Here is a 16,092-nt window from a genome sequence, read left to right as displayed (position 1 = left end):
CGCGGCGACAGGCCACTAGGTGGCGCCGTAAGCTGAAAAATAGGGAAAATGTAATGTAAATGGACAATCAAACAAAGATGAAAACACCTGCAACACTGCGGGATGGTAGTACCCTCCCCTGTCTGCAACGTCACCGGGCCTTGTCCCGATCGGCCTGACGGTGGAACTGCAGCGACGGAAAGTACGGCATCGCTCGTAACTCCCAAACGGTTGGTCGCAGAGCCACGTGCCTTATGTCACCGGAATCCTTGGCTCGAGCCGAACGAGACGCAGGTCTCAGATTGGCCCGTCGCTCTGACGAAATTTTCGGGTATTTTGGATTTTGTCGAAAACCTTCTTTTGCAACCTGGCGCCAGGTATTTGGCCCAGTCCCACCCAAATCAGCACAGAAAGCTTCTCTGGAGTCTGAGTGTCAATAATCATCCAAAAAATAGAGGAAATTTCCATTCACCTTGGCGAGGGGACCTCAAAGCGTGCTAAGGTGGCGTGTCCGAGGTGGCTCGAATGGCTATAACTCCAGGAAGGAGTGAGATCCCTTCACCCAAATCGGCACACCTGTGCAGGGGCTCAGTCCGAGGCCAGGTGAAAAAGGGCGCGGCGACAGGCCACTAGGTGTCGCTGTAAGCGACAACAAAATTAATACGAATCGAAAAAAAGGACAACCAAACAACATGGAGACAGTTACAGCTAGGCTGCAGTCAGTCCAATCTACTTTCAAAGTAAGGTCTGCGCTATGTTCGAACTAAACTACCCACCAGGGTCCGATTTTTCAAGAGCGCAAGTGACTTTGTTTCACAGGCGCACAACACATATCTCGCATGTGACAGAACTCCCCATTCTGAAAGGAAAATAAATAAAAAACTGTAAAAACCTCTTCTGCTTTGTTTCACCAACAATTTCAGGGGAGAGCGCGAACGCAGTCCCCCACTACCATAAATTATGCAGTCGAGATTCCCGCATTTGGGGAATTCGCAGGGGTCAGCATGGCCGGAGTGCAATGGACAAGCCTCGCCCTGGGTGAACCGCCTTCTTGATCATGGTGTCTCCCCTGCCAGGTAAGTATGAAGGCCCAGGCGGTCAGCCAGAGGTGTGATTTGCATCTCTACCATCCTCACCAACGGTTAGCCCTCCGCCCCCCCTCCAGGAAAGGAAGGACGGGTGCCTTCCGTTACTGGCCTGGAAACTGCCAAGCTCATGGGCCGGTGCTTCCCAACGCCAGTTTTAGATGACTCTCTTTAAACAAACACACCTGATTCGATGCGTCACCTCGTCTGTGAAAGACTTCAAGACCTCAGGTGGGTGCATCGTTAGTGGAAGAGTCCAAGACCCCAGGTGGACACATCAGGAAAAAAGTTTGCAATAAACCACAGCATCTGCAATGGCAGCTCTCATTCCTTGTTCTGCTATTCGACACAATAAATGGCAATCCCCAAAAAGGGAAAGCACACCGTTCCTGGAGACACTGCAATACCAGGCCGATGCATGGAGTGGACGGAGCAAGCCCCGGCTCCAGCTCCGTGATCTAAAAATCCATTTAATATGTAGTCCCCGGATGGGGGACGTATCAGATATTAAACTGATAAGAACAGATACTACACTTGATCTTAGCCAAAAGGCCGAGAAGCGATGCTGCTAAGACGCAGCAGGGAGGAAGCCGGACACGGCGATGCCCATCTCGGCTTTGGTAAGTTTTGGGAGACCTAAAAACGCTGGGGGATGGTACCCTGATAGCACACATACATCTAGGAGACGTCTATTTGACATATGAATTTACATCTGCAAGATGTAGTTTTAAGGCTGTTTGCTCATCTGCAATACGTCTATTGGACGTCTCCTTTTAGCAGTGTTTGGAAGGTTACTTTGGAAATGTAATAGGTTACAGATTACAAGTTACCCTGTTTAAAATGTTATAGTAGTATAACTTTTTCAATTACTTTATTAAAGTAATGTAACTAATTACTTTTGAGTACTTTTAGATTACTTTTCTAAATTTGTGAAAATTAAATAATAATAAATAAAAACATATACATCAACTCAAATACAGTTATCTAATAAGCATGTGTCATTCCTGTATAATAAACTCCTGAAACATTGGTGTTTTTTTAAACTGCTGTCTCTTTGTATATGATATGATAGGTAAAATGCATGACGTGACACAGAGCAGTTCTAGAAATGATGTTTATGTGCTCATGTACTCCTATATTGAGGCGGCAGAGGCTGACAACACTGCAAGCTTCAGTAGGCCTATTTGTATTAAATGAAACTGCATGTTTTTGCCATTAATTTACAGGAAGGGCGGACTGGGAAAAACAAAAAATTCTGTTAAAATTCTGGAAATTATTAGGGCGTATGTCTCAGAACAGTCAGTGCAATTTGGGAAAGAAATCAGTGAAATCTGTATGTGGATGTGTGTAAATATTCAAATGTAATTGCCTTTGTAATCGTTAAAAATTTCATAAGTAACTTTAATTTAATTACTAATTTTTTCTTCGTAACTGTAACTAATTACAGTTACATTCATTTTGTAATTAAATTACGTAATGCTGTTACATGTAACTAGTTACTCCCCAACACTGCCTTTTAGATGTCAGATAGATGTCAATTAGATGTCTTTTAGATGTTTATGATTTAGAAGGTATATAAAACTGACATCTGAAAGGCGTATGTCAGACGTTTGTAGATGGCAGATGCTTTCCAGATCAACAGTTCTTTAACAGACATCTTGCAGACGTAAGTGTGCTATCTGGGTAGTACCCTCCCCTGTCTACAACGTCACCGGGCCTCGTCCCGATCGGCCTGACGGAAAGTACGGCATGGCTCGTAACTCCCAAACGGTTGGTCGCAGAGCCACGTGCCTTATGACACCGGAATCCTTGGCTCGAGCCGAACGAGACGCAGGTCTCAGATTGGCCCGTCGCTCTGACGAAATTTTCGGGTATTTTGGATTTTGTCGAAAACCTTCTTTTGCAACCTGGCGCCAGGTATTTGGCCCAGTCCCACCCAAATCAGCACAGAAAGCTTCTCTGGAGTCTGAGTGTCAATAATCATCCAAAAATAGAGGAAATTTCCATTCACCTTGGCGAGGGGACCTCAAAACGTGCTAAGGTGGCGTGTCCGAGGTGGCTCGAATGGCTATAACTCCAGGAAGGAGTGAGATCCCTTCACCCAAATCGGCACACCTGTGCAGGGGCTCAGTCCGAGGCCAGGTGAAAAGGGACGCGGCGACAGGCCACTAGGTGGCGCCGTAAGCTGAAAAATAGGGAAAATGTAATGTAAATGGACAATCAAACAAAGATGAAAACACCTGCAACACTGCGGGATGGTAGTACCCTCCCCTGTCTGCAACGTCACCGGGCCTTGTCCCGATCGGCCTGACGGTGGAACTGCAGCGACGGAAAGTACGGCATCGCTCGTAACTCCCAAACGGTTGGTCGCAGAGCCACGTGCCTTATGTCACCGGAATCCTTGGCTCGAGCCGAACGAGACGCAGGTCTCAGATTGGCCCGTCGCTCTGACGAAATTTTCGGGTATTTTGGATTTTGTCGAAAACCTTCTTTTGCAACCTGGCGCCAGGTATTTGGCCCAGTCCCACCCAAATCAGCACAGAAAGCTTCTCTGGAGTCTGACTGTCAATAATCATCCAAAAAATAGGAAATTTCCATTCACCTTGGCGAGGGGACCTCAAAGCGTGCTAAGGTGGCGTGTCCGAGGTGGCTCGAATGGCTATAACTCCAGGAAGGAGTGAGATCCCTTCACCCAAATCGGCACACCTGTGCAGGGGCTCAGTCCGAGGCCAGGTGAAAAAGGGCGCGGCGACAGGCCACTAGGTGTCGCTGTAAGCGACAACAAAATTAATACGAATCGAAAAAAAGGACAACCAAACAACATGGAGACAGTTACAGCTAGGCTGCAGTCAGTCCAATCTACTTTCAAAGTAAGGTCTGCGCTATGTTCGAACTAAACTACCCACCAGGGTCCGATTTTTCAAGAGCGCAAGTGACTTTGTTTCACAGGCGCACAACACATATCTCGCATGTGACAGAACTCCCCATTCTGAAAGGAAAATAAATAAAAAACTGTAAAAACCTCTTCTGCTTTGTTTCACCAACAATTTCAGGGGAGAGCGCGAACGCAGTCCCCCACTACCATAAATTATGCAGTCGAGATTCCCGCATTTGGGGAATTCGCAGGGGTCAGCATGGCCGGAGTGCAATGGACAAGCCTCGCCCTGGGTGAACCGCCTTCTTGATCATGGTGTCTCCCCTGCCAGGTAAGTATGAAGGCCCAGGCGGTCAGCCAGAGGTGTGATTTGCATCTCTACCATCCTCACCAACGGTTAGCCCTCCGCCCCCCCTCCAGGAAAGGAAGGACGGGTGCCTTCCGTTACTGGCCTGGAAACTGCCAAGCTCATGGGCCGGTGCTTCCCAACGCCAGTTTTAGATGACTCTCTTTAAACAAACACACCTGATTCGATGCGTCACCTCGTCTGTGAAAGACTTCAAGACCTCAGGTGGGTGCATCGTTAGTGGAAGAGTCCAAGACCCCAGGTGGACACATCAGGAAAAAAGTTTGCAATAAACCACAGCATCTGCAATGGCAGCTCTCATTCCTTGTTCTGCTATTCGACACAATAAATGGCAATCCCCAAAAAGGGAAAGCACACCGTTCCTGGAGACACTGCAATACCAGGCCGATGCATGGAGTGGACGGAGCAAGCCCCGGCTCCAGCTCCGTGATCTAAAAATCCATTTAATATGTAGTCCCCGGATGGGGGACGTATCAGATATTAAACTGATAAGAACAGATTTTTTCTTTCGAAAAAGTTTTATTGTCACCATTTACATTTTTTCCATTTGCATTTTTTCTTTTTCACACAACATTTTCTTTTTAATCACACATTAAAACAAGCAATATAATATATAATAAATACACATGGTAAAATGAAAGAAACAATCATTGTTAAAAAGCATTTGATTAAAACCACAGTGTTTTGCTTGTTTTTAAAAGTCCATTATTGAGGTGTGTTTAAAAGGTGCGGTCAGTTCCAAAAGTAAAATACAAATTTTAAAAAAAGCAAACAAGCCTCGTATATATATATGTTAATAAAACCTCTTTCATGATAAAACAATAAAAAACACCAATTAAAAATCATCTATTGTGCAAGACCGGGGGTGAGTCCTTATCAAGTGGGTCATCACCCCACTCTCCAGAACAGGGACATGAGATGCTACTTTATGGACTCAGCGGAGATCCCCTCTCCTCCGGCCCGCTGGCCCGCTGTTCCCGTAGCCAGAGTGGTGAGGGTGCATCTACGGGCGGCCAGGGTCGGTGCCTGCCGGGACCCTCTCCGTGCGACCCCGGCCCCCCCGTCCGAATATCGTCGTCCGGTACCCCTGCAGCATTGATGTTACCTTTAGCTCGCATGCATGGAGGGTTACCGTAACGCGCTTCCCCACCAGCAGGTTTCTGGTGGCCCAGATGGCATCCTTGATGACGTTGAGGGTGAGCCAGAGCGAGGTAAATTTCTGTGCCGTCAAGTCCTTCAAGCCCCGGCCCACCCCAAGGATGGCGAGCTGGTACCCGAACTGGGCCCCACCCGCTGGTAGGCACGGGAAATACAGGGGGCCGGTCTTGGCCCACAGGTCCCGCGCAGTGCTGCACTCCCAGAGCAGGTGGTGGACGGTCTCCGGGGAATTGCAGCCGGACCGCGGGCAGATGGGGTTCTTGGCCATGCCTCTGGAGTGCATAACCGCCCTGACCGGGAGGATCTCATGAGCCACCATCCACGATAAGTCCTTGTGCCTGTTCTGGAGAGCGGGGTGAGCCGCGTTCCGCCAAACCTGTTTGGCCTCACTTGGTGTGAGGCCCGGAACTGGACTCACCGGTTCCCGGTCCTGCACAACAGAGATGAGAGACTTGTGTTGAGTTAAAATGGTGACATCTTCACTCTCTAAAAGGTATTTCTTTAAAAACTTTTTTATAAAACTGTACTCTTTGGGCAAGTTAAAAGACACTGGGGTTTTCAAGTCCACTGGTAAAATTTTCAGTGTTCGTAGGTAAGACCCCATCCAAAATCGCGCCATTGCAGCCGTCTTGTTTTCTTTGGATGGGGTCGTGGCATAACTAATGTGCAGGGCGGTGAAGCGGCTGCCTAAAAACAGGTGGGGGTCTGGGAGGCCTTTTCCACCGTTCTCCGGCCTTTTCTTGATGGTCTCCCTCTTCAGGCGCTCCCACTTGGACCCCCACAGGAAGTAAAACACCGCCCTCTCCAGTTTCCCCAGGAACCACCGAGGGGGGCTAAAAACAGAACAGACAAGTAAAATCAGAGGTAAAATCACAGATTTAAAAATTAAAACCTTGCCTTCCATCGTCATCTGTCTTAGTCCCCAAAACCCCAGTCTTTTCCTAACTTTCCCTAACAAGTCAGTCCAGTTTTCCCGTCCACCCCCGTCTTTATCAAATTTAACGCCTAAAATCTTAAAATCGTTGTCTTTAAAAACCAAATCAAGTCCTCCTGTGTCCACGTCTCCCCACGGCCCGAAGAGCTGGGCCTCGGACTTGTTTCTATTGAGTTTGGCGCCCGAGGCCCGACCGTACCAGTCAGTCAAGTCCAGTGCTCTTCGTATTGATAAAACGTCTGTGGCTAAAAGAGTTACGTCGTCCATATATAAAACACAGGTCGCCGTCAGTCCCCCCGTCCCAGGAACGTCCAGTCCTTTGATCCATTTGTCCCTTCTCAAGATCTGTGCCAGTGGCTCGATGCAAGCCACATACAGAAGAGGAGATAAAGGACATCCCTGACGGACACCACTGTGTATGTTCACAGCTTTGGAAAGATGCCCATTTATTAGAATTTTGCTGACTATTCCCTTGTACAGCAGTCCCACCCAGGCTATAAACCTCTTTGGAAACCCCATTTTCTCCAGAACCTGGAAGAGGTACTGGTGCGAGACTCGATCAAATGCTTTTTCAAAATCTAAATTTAGGACTACTAGCCGAATATTTCTGTCTCTCGCGTAACAGATGGCGTCTCTAATCAGCACTAGGTTGTCTGTTATCTTTCTTCCGGGCACAGAACAAGCTTGATCCGGGTGAATCACGTCCTCTAAAACAGTTGACATGCGTGTTGCTAAAACTTTGCTAAAAAGTTTATAATCGAAATTTAAAAGTGTTATGGGTCTCCAGTTTTTTAAGTCAGTCCGGTCACCTTTTTTGTGAAGTAAAGAAACTATCCCTATTCTAAAACTGTCTGGAAGTCTGTCGAGGGTCTCAAACTCTTTAAAAACTGTCAAAAGCTCTTGTCCTAAAATGTCCCAAAATGTTAGATAAAACTCCAGGGGAAGTCCATCCACTCCTGGGGACTTCCCCTTTTTAAAACCTCCAAGAGCTTTTTGGGTTTCTAAAATGTTCAAATCTTGGGCTAAAATCTCATTTTGACAGTCGACCCTTTTCTCAACAAAATTTAAAACTTCTTTTACGGTGTCTGAGTGTACCTTTTTAAAACTATATAAAGCCCCATAAAATTTTTCCACATCCTCTAAAATCTCTTTTGTTGTGTTAACCTCCCTATCCCCTGTTTTAACCCTGGTTAACCCCCCACCCCTTGTTATTATTTTCTTAAAAAAATATCTGGTACACTTTTCCCCTTCTTCAATTTCTCTCTCTTTGCTTCTTAAAAGGACCCCTTTACTTTCTATATTGGCTAAAACTGACATTTCCTTTTTTACATCCTGGATTTCATTGTTAAAATCAAAACCATTATTTAAAAGATTAAAATACCTTTGTAGTCTTTTTTGCAACCCCAACATGCATTTCTTTTCCCTACTCTTCTTTTCTTTCCCTATCTTTCTAAAAAACTGTCTCGTCCGGTCCTTTACCATCTCCCACCACTGTGCACGTGTATCATAAAAGTCTTGGAGGGTCTGCCATTGGCTGAACTGTTCCCTATATTCTAAAATTACATTCTTGTCTTCCAACAGGGAACAGTTCAGCTTCCACAGCCCTCCCCCTACCGTCACACCCATGGGCAGTGAAAGGGTGCAAGACAGCATCATGTGATCAGAGAAAAAAAGGGGGGTTAATGTAGCATCGGTTGGCGGGCAGTCCCTTGTAAACACGTAGTCGATTCGAGAGGCTTTGGTACCATCACCACTGAACCAGGTGAAGCCCTCCTCTCTTTGATGCAAAATTTTAAAACAGTCGACTAAATTAAAATCTCTGACTAAACCCTGCAATAAAACCGACGTTTTGTCCACTCTGAAATCCTCCCCTACCCTTTTCCTGTCTGTTTTAGATAAAACACAATTAAAATCCCCTGCTACCATTAGGGGAGCCCTACCTAGCATGTGGGGTTGCAAGTCTTCTAAAAGCTCATATCTTTCGTTCTTTTCCGTAAAACCATATACATTAAGAACATTAAAATCCCTGTCTAAAAAGGTCAGATTTACTAAAAGTGCCCGGCCTTGCCTCACCACAGTGCTGCCCTTCACCAAGATGTTAGGATTATTAATTAAAACCGCAACTCCGTCGTTTTTGTTAAAATTTGATCCGCTCCATATGGAGGCTCCTGCGGACCATAGCTCTTCCATTTTTGTGTACCTAGTTAAAAAGGGCAGAGAACACTCTTGTAATAAAAACAAATCTGACTTAAAAGATTTTAAAAGGGACAAAATACTCTGTGCTCTAATGGTGGACCTCACACTTCTGACATTGATAGTAGAGATGGTGAGGGCCATGAGCAGTAGGGTTAAAAAGGTATGAGGCATTTAAAACAGAAGACAATAAAAAGACTACAAAAATATGATTAAAATCATGTTACATCTTGTAGCATTTGTCTTTCCTTTTCCCCAGATGAGCTGAGGTCAGGAGGGCAAATGCCTGTCGCTTCAGAGGCCACAGAGGGAACCTCTTGTGGCTCCTTTGGCGATGATGCTGTTAGCTTAATGTGCAAAAAGGAAACCTCATTAGGGGACTCTAGGGGCCACATGCGCTCCAGATCTACCGAGTCGGAACTATCGAGCTTATATGCTGCCCTAGATTTTTTCTCCTCCGTTACAATCAGAGGAGACCCCGCAGGTCTTTTTTGCACCTGAGCATTAGGGAGTGAACACTCTGTCTCACTCCCGGTGGATTCTTCCACCCCATCCGAAACTGTTACCAGTGATTCTTCCTCACTTTCCTCCCTTCCATTACCACTTCCTGTTCCGTTGCCTCCGCCCCTGTGGCCGCCCCACTTCCTCCTTCCTGCCCAATCCCTGAGGCCGGCTGGGAATTTGAAATTCCCGCCAAAACCTCAGGGACCGCCTCCTCTCTCCTTTGTTCCTTCGTTTGTTGCCCATGTGGGGCGGCCATTTTTAGCTTGTTGGCAAAACTTTTAGGGCAGTCTCTGTAGAGATGGTTTGTTTCTCCACAAAGATTGCACCGTCTGCCATTGGTACAGTCATCAAAACTGTGACCAATTTCTCTACACTTCCCACAGATTAACTCTTGGCATGCTTCAGCTAGATGACCAAACCTTCCACACTTTCTGCAGAGTTTGGGCATTCCTTGATAATGTATGTAGCCTCTGTTCTCTCCGAGCACAATCATGGAAGGCAGATGTTTCAGGCCCTGGTAGCCCCCAGCGTCTTCCCATTGTTTAATGGGAATTCGCCAGGAGCATGTCCAAATGCCATCTTCATCTAACACTTTGACAGGCTGGCCTCGAACAGTGCAAAATCTACCCAACCAAACACAAATATCATCTCCAGTCACGGTTTCATTGAACATCCTGACAATCACAGTTTTAAGTGTGTTATCAGAAAGTTTCTCAACAGTGAACATGGAGAACTGGGCTTTAACTGATTCAAACCTTTGCCAAAAGTCATTAAGTAGGGAAGCGGTTTTAAAACTAACATCAAATCCTTTGTTCAAGGGCAGAGTCATCAAACAATTCAGGTCATCACATTTAAAAGCTAGGGTCTTTTGGATCAGCTTCCTGGAAAAGTCCATACGGGACATTCCCAGGAGCTTCCCCTCACCCTGCCTGAATAAAAAACGCACGCTGTGGTGCCTCCGCACGCCGGCACGGGCAGCCGACATGATGGAGGCACCAACAGCCTAAAAACTTAAAACAACAATAAATACAACAATAAATAACAAAATAAATAATTAAAAGACCTCACCTTAAAACTTGTTGGAGCCCGAAGCAGCAGAGTTCAATATACCTCTCGAAGTTGTGTGACTCAAGATATGAAACGATCTCGAGTCAGGAAACCTCCAAGAGGCGATCGCAGTCTCAACCGTCCGACAAGATACTTGATCTTAGCCAAAAGGCCGAGAAGCGATGCTGCTAAGACGCAGCAGGGAGGAAGCCGGACACGGCGATGCCCATCTCGGCTTTGGTAAGTTTTGGGAGACCTAAAAACGCTGGGGGATGGTGGTAGCCTCCCCTGTCTACAACGTCACCGGGCCTCGTCCCGATCGGCCTGACGGAAAGTACGGCATCGCTCGTAACTCCCAAACGGTTGGTCGCAGAGCCACGTGCCTTATGTCATCGGAATCCTTGGCTCGAGCCGAACGAGACGCAGGTCTCAGATTGGCTCGTCGCTCTGACGAAATTTTCGGGTATTTTGGATTTTGTCGAAAACCTTCTTTTGCAACCTAGCGCCAGGTATTTGGCCCAGTCCCACCCAAATCAGCACAGAAAGCTTCTCTGGAGTCTGACTGTCAATAATCATCCAAAAAAAGAGGAAATTTCCATTCACCTTGGCGAGGGGACCTCAAAACGTGCTAAGGTGGCGTGTCCGAGGTGGCTCGAATGGCTATAACTCCGGGAAGGAGTGAGATCCCTTCACCCAAATCGGCACACCTGTGCAGGGGCTCAGTCCGAGGCCAGGTGAAAAGGGGCGCGGCGACAGGCCAGTAGGTGGCGCCGTAAGCTGAAAAATAGTGAAAATGTAATGTAAAAAGACAATCAAACAAAGATGAAAACACCCGAAACACTGCGGGATCGTAGTACCCTCCCCTGTCTGCAACGTCACCGGGCCTTGTCCCGATCGGCCTGACGGTGGAACTGCAGCGACGGAAAGTACGGCATCGCTCGTAACTCCCAAACGGTTGGTCGCAGAGCCACGTGCCTTATGTCATCGGAATCCTTGGCTCGAGCCGAACGAGACGCAGGTCTCAGATTGGCTCGTCGCTCTGACGAAATTTTCGGGTATTTTGGATTTTGTCGAAAACCTTCTTTTGCAACCTAGCGCCAGGTATTTGGCCCAGTCCCACCCAAATCAGCACAGAAAGCTTCTCTGGAGTCTGACTGTCAATAATCATCCAAAAAAAGAGGAAATTTCCATTCACCTTGGCGAGGGGACCTCAAAACGTGCTAAGGTGGCGTGTCCGAGGTGGCTCGAATGGCTATAACTCCGGGAAGGAGTGAGATCCCTTCACCCAAATCGGCACACCTGTGCAGGGGCTCAGTCCGAGGCCAGGTGAAAAGGGGCGCGGCGACAGGCCAGTAGGTGGCGCCGTAAGCTGAAAAATAGGGAAAATGTAATGTAAAAAGACAATCAAACAAAGATGAAAACACCCGAAACACTGCGGGATCGTAGTACCCTCCCCTGTCTGCAACGTCACCGGGCCTTGTCCCGATCGGCCTGACGGTGGAACTGCAGCGACGGAAAGTACGGCATCGCTCGTAACTCCCAAACGGTTGGTCGCAGAGCCACGTGCCTTATGTCATCGGAATCCTTGGCTCGAGCCGAACGAGACGCAGGTCTCAGATTGGCTCGTCGCTCTGACGAAATTTTCGGGTATTTTGGATTTTGTCGAAAACCTTCTTTTGCAACCTAGCGCCAGGTATTTGGCCCAGTCCCACCCAAATCAGCACAGAAAGCTTCTCTGGAGTCTGACTGTCAATAATCATCCAAAAAAAGAGGAAATTTCCATTCACCTTGGCGAGGGGACCTCAAAACGTGCTAAGGTGGCGTGTCCGAGGTGGCTCGAATGGCTATAACTCCGGGAAGGAGTGAGATCCCTTCACCCAAATCGGCACACCTGTGCAGGGGCTCAGTCCGAGGCCAGGTGAAAAGGGGCGCGGCGACAGGCCAGTAGGTGGCGCCGTAAGCTGAAAAATAGGGAAAATGTAATGTAAAAAGACAATCAAACAAAGATGAAAACACCCGAAACACTGCGGGATCGTAGTACCCTCCCCTGTCTGCAACGTCACCGGGCCTTGTCCCGATCGGCCTGACGGTGGAACTGCAGCGACGGAAAGTACGGCATCGCTCGTAACTCCCAAACGGTTGGTCGCAGAGCCACGTGCCTTATGTCATCGGAATCCTTGGCTCGAGCCGAACGAGACGCAGGTCTCAGATTGGCTCGTCGCTCTGACGAAATTTTCGGGTATTTTGGATTTTGTCGAAAACCTTCTTTTGCAACCTAGCGCCAGGTATTTGGCCCAGTCCCACCCAAATCAGCACAGAAAGCTTCTCTGGAGTCTGACTGTCAATAATCATCCAAAAAAAGAGGAAATTTCCATTCACCTTGGCGAGGGGACCTCAAAACGTGCTAAGGTGGCGTGTCCGAGGTGGCTCGAATGGCTATAACTCCGGGAAGGAGTGAGATCCCTTCACCCAAATCGGCACACCTGTGCAGGGGCTCAGTCCGAGGCCAGGTGAAAAGGGGCGCGGCGACAGGCCAGTAGGTGGCGCCGTAAGCTGAAAAATAGGGAAAATGTAATGTAAAAAGACAATCAAACAAAGATGAAAACACCCGAAACACTGCGGGATCGTAGTACCCTCCCCTGTCTGCAACGTCACCGGGCCTTGTCCCGATCGGCCTGACGGTGGAACTGCAGCGACGGAAAGTACGGCATCGCTCGTAACTCCCAAACGGTTGGTCGCAGAGCCACGTGCCTTATGTCATCGGAATCCTTGGCTCGAGCCGAACGAGACGCAGGTCTCAGATTGGCTCGTCGCTCTGACGAAATTTTCGGGTATTTTGGATTTTGTCGAAAACCTTCTTTTGCAACCTAGCGCCAGGTATTTGGCCCAGTCCCACCCAAATCAGCACAGAAAGCTTCTCTGGAGTCTGACTGTCAATAATCATCCAAAAAAAGAGGAAATTTCCATTCACCTTGGCGAGGGGACCTCAAAACGTGCTAAGGTGGCGTGTCCGAGGTGGCTCGAATGGCTATAACTCCGGGAAGGAGTGAGATCCCTTCACCCAAATCGGCACACCTGTGCAGGGGCTCAGTCCGAGGCCAGGTGAAAAGGGGCGCGGCGACAGGCCAGTAGGTGGCGCCGTAAGCTGAAAAATAGTGAAAATGTAATGTAAAAAGACAATCAAACAAAGATGAAAACACCCGAAACACTGCGGGATCGTAGTACCCTCCCCTGTCTGCAACGTCACCGGGCCTTGTCCCGATCGGCCTGACGGTGGAACTGCAGCGACGGAAAGTACGGCATCGCTCGTAACTCCCAAACGGTTGGTCGCAGAGCCACGTGCCTTATGTCATCGGAATCCTTGGCTCGAGCCGAACGAGACGCAGGTCTCAGATTGGCTCGTCGCTCTGACGAAATTTTCGGGTATTTTGGATTTTGTCGAAAACCTTCTTTTGCAACCTAGCGCCAGGTATTTGGCCCAGTCCCACCCAAATCAGCACAGAAAGCTTCTCTGGAGTCTGACTGTCAATAATCATCCAAAAAAGAGGAAATTTCCATTCACCTTGGCGAGGGGACCTCAAAACGTGCTAAGGTGGCGTGTCCGAGGTGGCTCGAATGGCTATAACTCCGGGAAGGAGTGAGATCCCTTCACCCAAATCGGCACACCTGTGCAGGGGCTCAGTCCGAGGCCAGGTGAAAAGGGGCGCGGCGACAGGCCAGTAGGTGGCGCCGTAAGCTGAAAAATAGGGAAAATGTAATGTAAAAAGACAATCAAACAAAGATGAAAACACCCGAAACACTGCGGGATCGTAGTACCCTCCCCTGTCTGCAACGTCACCGGGCCTTGTCCCGATCGGCCTGACGGTGGAACTGCAGCGACGGAAAGTACGGCATCGCTCGTAACTCCCAAACGGTTGGTCGCAGAGCCACGTGCCTTATGTCATCGGAATCCTTGGCTCGAGCCGAACGAGACGCAGGTCTCAGATTGGCTCGTCGCTCTGACGAAATTTTCGGGTATTTTGGATTTTGTCGAAAACCTTCTTTTGCAACCTAGCGCCAGGTATTTGGCCCAGTCCCACCCAAATCAGCACAGAAAGCTTCTCTGGAGTCTGACTGTCAATAATCATCCAAAAAAAGAGGAAATTTCCATTCACCTTGGCGAGGGGACCTCAAAACGTGCTAAGGTGGCGTGTCCGAGGTGGCTCGAATGGCTATAACTCCGGGAAGGAGTGAGATCCCTTCACCCAAATCGGCACACCTGTGCAGGGGCTCAGTCCGAGGCCAGGTGAAAAGGGGCGCGGCGACAGGCCAGTAGGTGGCGCCGTAAGCTGAAAAATAGGGAAAATGTAATGTAAAAAGACAATCAAACAAAGATGAAAACACCCGAAACACTGCGGGATCGTAGTACCCTCCCCTGTCTGCAACGTCACCGGGCCTTGTCCCGATCGGCCTGACGGTGGAACTGCAGCGACGGAAAGTACGGCATCGCTCGTAACTCCCAAACGGTTGGTCGCAGAGCCACGTGCCTTATGTCATCGGAATCCTTGGCTCGAGCCGAACGAGACGCAGGTCTCAGATTGGCTCGTCGCTCTGACGAAATTTTCGGGTATTTTGGATTTTGTCGAAAACCTTCTTTTGCAACCTAGCGCCAGGTATTTGGCCCAGTCCCACCCAAATCAGCACAGAAAGCTTCTCTGGAGTCTGACTGTCAATAATCATCCAAAAAAAGAGGAAATTTCCATTCACCTTGGCGAGGGGACCTCAAAACGTGCTAAGGTGGCGTGTCCGAGGTGGCTCGAATGGCTATAACTCCGGGAAGGAGTGAGATCCCTTCACCCAAATCGGCACACCTGTGCAGGGGCTCAGTCCGAGGCCAGGTGAAAAGGGGCGCGGCGACAGGCCAGTAGGTGGCGCCGTAAGCTGAAAAATAGGGAAAATGTAATGTAAAAAGACAATCAAACAAAGATGAAAACACCCGAAACACTGCGGGATCGTAGTACCCTCCCCTGTCTGCAACGTCACCGGGCCTTGTCCCGATCGGCCTGACGGTGGAACTGCAGCGACGGAAAGTACGGCATCGCTCGTAACTCCCAAACGGTTGGTCGCAGAGCCACGTGCCTTATGTCATCGGAATCCTTGGCTCGAGCCGAACGAGACGCAGGTCTCAGATTGGCTCGTCGCTCTGACGAAATTTTCGGGTATTTTGGATTTTGTCGAAAACCTTCTTTTGCAACCTAGCGCCAGGTATTTGGCCCAGTCCCACCCAAATCAGCACAGAAAGCTTCTCTGGAGTCTGACTGTCAATAATCATCCAAAAAAAGAGGAAATTTCCATTCACCTTGGCGAGGGGACCTCAAAACGTGCTAAGGTGGCGTGTCCGAGGTGGCTCGAATGGCTATAACTCCGGGAAGGAGTGAGATCCCTTCACCCAAATCGGCACACCTGTGCAGGGGCTCAGTCCGAGGCCAGGTGAAAAGGGGCGCGGCGACAGGCCAGTAGGTGGCGCCGTAAGCTGAAAAATAGTGAAAATGTAATGTAAAAAGACAATCAAACAAAGATGAAAACACCCGAAACACTGCGGGATCGTAGTACCCTCCCCTGTCTGCAACGTCACCGGGCCTTGTCCCGATCGGCCTGACGGTGGAACTGCAGCGACGGAAAGTACGGCATCGCTCGTAACTCCCAAACGGTTGGTCGCAGAGCCACGTGCCTTATGTCATCGGAATCCTTGGCTCGAGCCGAACGAGACGCAGGTCTCAGATTGGCTCGTCGCTCTGACGAAATTTTCGGGTATTTTGGATTTTGTCGAAAACCTTCTTTTGCAACCTAGCGCCAGGTATTTGGCCCAGTCCCACCCAAATCAGCACAGAAAGCTTCTCTGGAGTCTGACTGTCAATAATCATCCAAAAAAAGAGGAAATTTCCATTCACCTTGGCGAGGGGACCTCAAA

At 48.7% G+C, this 16,092-nt stretch overlaps 3 non-coding genes and 1 pseudogene across 3 annotated transcripts; all 4 read right to left on the bottom strand.

Moving 5' to 3' along the window:
• Window positions 1-899: 899 nt before the first annotated feature.
• On the bottom strand, window positions 900-1,063 carry LOC113082974 (U1 spliceosomal RNA). The gene has a single exon (XR_003283015.1). It is a non-coding gene; the product is annotated as a U1 spliceosomal RNA (small nuclear RNA).
• A 374-nt stretch (window positions 1,064-1,437) lies between these two features.
• Window positions 1,438-1,628, bottom strand: LOC113082967 (U2 spliceosomal RNA). Its single transcript, XR_003283011.1, has one exon. It is a non-coding gene; the product is annotated as a U2 spliceosomal RNA (small nuclear RNA).
• Window positions 1,629-4,114: 2,486 nt separating this feature from the next.
• Window positions 4,115-4,278, bottom strand: LOC113082973 (U1 spliceosomal RNA). The gene has a single exon (XR_003283014.1). It is a non-coding gene; the product is annotated as a U1 spliceosomal RNA (small nuclear RNA).
• A 374-nt stretch (window positions 4,279-4,652) lies between these two features.
• LOC113082971 (uncharacterized) lies at window positions 4,653-4,827 on the bottom strand (annotated as a pseudogene).
• Between the last annotated feature and the right edge of the window lie 11,265 nt (window positions 4,828-16,092).

The sequence above is a fragment of the Carassius auratus genome, unplaced genomic scaffold (assembly GCF_003368295.1).
Source record: "Carassius auratus strain Wakin unplaced genomic scaffold, ASM336829v1 scaf_tig00037226, whole genome shotgun sequence".
NCBI classification, from domain to species: Eukaryota; Metazoa; Chordata; class Actinopteri; order Cypriniformes; family Cyprinidae; genus Carassius; species Carassius auratus.
This window is presented reverse-complemented; position numbering and strand designations above follow the sequence as displayed.